This window comes from Cupressus sempervirens, chromosome 5 (assembly GCF_028749045.1).
Source record: "Cupressus sempervirens isolate cs-2001-9-10 chromosome 5, ASM2874904v1, whole genome shotgun sequence".
Lineage (NCBI taxonomy): Eukaryota > Viridiplantae > Streptophyta > Pinopsida > Cupressales > Cupressaceae > Cupressus > Cupressus sempervirens.
The window spans coordinates 379,696,795-379,702,212 of record NC_143122.1 but is presented as its reverse complement, the minus strand read 5'-3'; positions in this window follow the sequence as shown (position 1 = coordinate 379,702,212).

Genomic DNA, 5,418 nt, shown 5'->3' with positions numbered 1-5,418 from the left:
ATGGGTTGGATCAATTCATTATTGATTTTGCATTAGTCATTGATCCTATGGATGCACTAAAAAAGGTTCTTCATGAACATCAAGAGTGTTAACATAATTTGAATCAATTCAATCGCAGACTCTTCAAATACAACAGAGAGAGGATGAGTTGATGCACCTAGTTGAGACTTATACAGAAAGTATTAATGTAGTTTTTGATTATAAAAAAAGTTCAATAACGATTTTTATACTATACTCTTTTATTTATGTCATTAAATAAAATACATATGTGTTATTTTTATAGAGGATACTAAATAGGTTAAAAGGCCATGCCCTAGATGATGATACTTCGGGTGGTTCAAGCACATCGCATGTTCTATTCTACACTTGTGTTTTTCTCGAACAATATTTTTTTAATAGCTCTAATAATCTTGTTTTTGTGTGCTCTAACAATCTTATTTTTCAGCTTCTAGCATTGATCCTATGTTCACTACATCGCCTGCTACAAGGAACAGAACCGAAGAGATAATGTCAACTACAATGTCGGCAACACATAGCATGGCCACAGATGTGATGACAACACCTATTAGTAATTAGATTCCTCTTTTTCTCTCTCATTTTTCATGTGTTTATTTCACTTGAACTATTATTTTTTAGGGGGAATTTTGTAATATTGGATTCATTTTATGGAGGAGGAAATGAGGATATTCCTAGATGTACCTGTGTTAGATGTACGAGAACACTAAAGAATTGTGACCAATTGCTCATGAGAAATGAAGATGGACTTCCCCTAAGAGTATCCCAACTTCTAGGTACTTTAAAGATTGATCCTTTCTTTTACTATACAATCTTATACTCATAATCAAATGCACTAACTTAATCCCATTATTATTTTGTAGGGAATAATCTATTTTATGAAAAACTTAATGATGAATGTTTGCACATATTTGGGCTAGCCATACGCATAGGATATCATATTTTGATTTCATTGCTAGATCAGATATCCTTTGATCAATTTTTTCAAGTAAATTAAAAGGTAGCTTCAATTCATTTATGAATCTAACGACTTTTTTCTTTTCTTAAAAGGTGGAATTTGCAAACTAAAGAGTTATAGGATAAACTCATTGATGCCATGACAACACTTTTTGGACCCAAAGTCTTTCAAAGACTTAGGCTCCTTGAAAAAGAGAGCCAATATTTGAAGTATATTAGGTACAACTATAGGACTCAAATTCAAACCAACCCTTATTATGAGTTTCCCCCATATATTCCTATTATGGAGTAAGAGAATCTTAAAAAGGATGCCACTAAGAAAAGCACAAGACATGGTGGAGAAATAGTACCACTTGAGGAAAGAAGACATGTCATAATATTAAGAATGAAATTATCTACTAACTACTCTTAATACTTATGTGATCTAACATATTTCAAAATTCACATAGGTTTCTTGACACATCAAATGCAACCAAATAAAGAAAATAGAAGCACATGCAACACAAGCTCGGCTTGGGTGAATATTCAAAACTTGCTTCACGAATTGTAAGTATAAGTAAATGAAAAATTATATGCAAATATTTATAAATTGTAAATAATTTGGTCTTTGATGAAATTGATTACAAAAAGAATCATGATACCAAGCAAAAATGTAGGCCTTGGAGTTTAAAAAAAAGGACTTCTAAAGATGACAAGAAATTAGCCTACAGATAAGGCTATACAGCCGTGCCTAAACGACTCTAAGAAATGAGTACGTAGGATTATTTTGATGGATCTATCGATGAGGTATATAATTCAATTGATTTTTATTTCAAATTAAATAATTTATCAATTTTTTTTTTTGATATTGAGTTCCAAAAATATAAGTCGTTATCTTTGTTTTAAGTAAGGAAACAATGATTATATATTTGTTTAAAAATTTAAAGTGAATTAATTTATATGTATTAAAATGAATGATTAACATTTCTTAGTATTTATCTTGTATTTATATGTATATATTGTTGATAAATGCACTAATTATTTACGTTGGATTGCATCCTACCAATCCTGATACACCAACCGAGCACCATGGAGGCATCGATTCGAATGTGCATTGTAGTACTGAAGGTATATATTTTCTATTCAATTTTTTATTTCTAAATTATTAATACAAGTAAAATTTTTAAATTGAATTTGGTGTAATAATAAAAATTTAACTATAATATGTGTTGGGATTAAGAAAATGTCTTGTATTGCAGTTGAAGGGGATGTAGAGGTTGTTCTTGATAAGTGTGCTGAGGTTCAAGCCATTGGGCAAGATGATGTGGTTCGACAAGATAAAGAGTGCTATAATGTTCTTTAAAGTCTTTAAAGTGTGAAATAATTTTAAATTTAACCCTTTTATTTTTTATTACAGAGGACCCACCTTTGCAAAGGACATGGAGATCACATCCACAGGTGAGAAGAAATGTCAACGACGACATAGATATGCCTCTACAACAATATAGGGAAGGACAAAAAAAGACAAAGACAAAAAGAAATTATTCTCATTTATTTAACTTATTTGATAATAACTGATGTTTATGTCTAGATGTTTTAATTAAGTTCTATTGGATGTTCAAATGAATCTTATGTTTTAATGTTAATGTGAATGTTCTAATGAAACTTATGTGTTAATGAATGTTATCATGTGATAATTCATGAATGTTACATGTTATTGACATAATGAATGAATTTTAGATGTTAACAAGGAATTTAGACATTAGGGGGGAGGGGGTTGGTCCAGATGAGCTTCTACTTTCACATTGCTAGCCCTAATTAGTAGAGAATATTAAACTATTCTCAAAACCAAGTGAATATCAACATTAACCTATGATTGCATGACAACTAACTGTGTCAATCTCTTAGTTTCAGGCAATGTAGAAGGAGGCCATAGTTCAATATGCAATCTCAATTCATATGCATATGACATCAGATGGAGCTGAAAAATGCAATAGGTTTGAATTTTTATTAGAGGTCTTTAATTAGTTTTGCACTTTTGTAGGTCTAGAACCTTTTTTTGTTATATTTTGTCACACGTATCCACATGAATATGAATATTTTGAAAGAAGACTAATTTTATTCTCTAAAATTTTAAATTTTCTAAAAGAATTAGTAAAAATTAAAACAAATGATTGTTAATGAAATTGAATATAATACATCTACTCCTAATTTACATATCATCAAAGATCAACACAATCCTCACTATCATAATAAATGATCTGCCTCACAATAGGTGTATAATAATCATGCCCAAGGCCAAACTTAGGAATAGTATATTCAATCTAAGGACTATTTTTCCCACTATGAGGTGCATTTAATTTTTCAACCTAGGGATGTATACTTGAAATGGTCGGCACGATATGTGCACTAGGTTTCTTAATGAGTCATTATGCTTATGCTGCAGGAAAATAAAATGCAACGAAAGAACCTACACTAGTGCTACAAGAAACTGACACAAAACTCTTCACTAAAACGAATGTTGGAAATACAATTCAATACTAACTTATATTCTAACACAATTCATCTACTATAACTGTTCCTACAAATGGTACAGGAACACTCACAAAGTATAATGCTATAGGAAGGAACTTATAACTTCTACTTGCAATACTAGAAATACTGAAAACAAATCTATACTACTCTAATCTAATCCACCTCCCAAGTCAACCCCCTTGGTTGACTTTTTCTAATCTACTAACACAGCGTGTAAACCAAGAGCTATTTCAATATGTTCCAAAAATTCCTTACATGATAATGATACATAAAACTATAAAAACAATTCACTACAAGAGTCAATAGTTTCTTTTCATAAACTTTCTTCTAACCCCCTAACACCATTGATCTGATCCCTATAAATAGAGGATCAACACTTATTCAAAAATAGGAAAGGAAAAAAATTGACTACAAATCCATCAGAGAAAAAGAAGGAAAGATAACAATCACGATATGAGTAATAAAGTTTGGACAACTGATTTGATACAATAGTAAATTTAGAGAAAATATAGTAATTTTTCATAGCTCTTCTTTGGTAGTGGCTGTGTCTCTTGGTATTGTTATGACTTCTTCCACTCCACTGTAGCTAAACCTTAATATTCTATCCTTGAATGCCATCGGCCATATTCAATGTTCCTCTTGAATACTTTTGACCATCTTCAGCTTCCTTTGCTAACAAGTTAGTTATAATGTAGAGATACTTGCAAATAAGTATAATCAAATTAAATTAAAAAATTAGAACACACATTCTAATGATTATATGAAATATTGCATTATATATATAATATTGGCAAAATATGACATACTATCTACCCATAGGTTAATGGCTCTATTCAAGACTTTAATTATAAGTTCACAAATGTCTTGGTGGTATTAAAATAGAGTATTAAAATTATCATAAAATAGAGGTAATAATTAACCTCATCAATAAATACTACATTCTTATGATAAAACAAAACACTAAATAAAACTCATGTGAGTATTGAGTCTATTATAAATATCCAGAATAATGAGCTCTTGAATCCCTAATTTTTTAAGAGGGGAAATATATGGGTATGTGTAGGATCATGGTCAACCAAACTATGGCCTTAAGTGGTAGTGAAAAAGCAACAAATCAAGGTTATGTCAACTTGACACATAATTTTAAAGTGGTTCTAAACTTTATATCAAAAAATTGTAAGAAAATAATCTATAGGAAATTGAATGTAGTTTCTAAACTACTAGGCCTTATCTAGAGAAAAAAATATTTGATTGGTCAAGAGTTTGGATTTAATGCAGTACTACAAAAATTTCAAAGTGAAAATAAAAAGTAGGTGTATGTCTGACCACCTTAATCAAAATCAAATGATAATATTTTTAAATATAATTATAGATATAGAAAGTAGATTCATGCTCAGATGTGACACATATTTTTGGGTATTTTTATTCCAAATAAATAATTAAATATGAATTTTGTAACAAAAATTTTTTAGAATAAAAAAACTCTTGTGTCTGACCACCTTAACTAATTGAAAACTTTACGAAATCAATTTTTTTTCTTATACTAGGCAAAGCATAGAATGTGATGCAACTTTTGGATTTAAAAAATATTATACCGTTTGAAAGTTATAGTTATTTTTCAATCAGTATGTCAATCAACACTTTATAATCATCTTCATTGAAAATTAACTAATAAATACTTATCAAATTTAGAATTTAACAGATATTATATCGTTGGAATCTTGAGAGTGTTTAAAAAAAACTCTTTTAGTTTCATTCAATTTCGATGAAAATAACATTTTCAAATGGCTACTTGAAGTTTGAGTGTCAGTGAAACCCTTCTCAAACACGTTTTTTGGGTTGACCAAATAGGTTTGGTAAATACCAAGCCTGATTGGATACCTGATTTCAAATTGGGTATATGATTTCAGATTAGATACACGATATGAAATT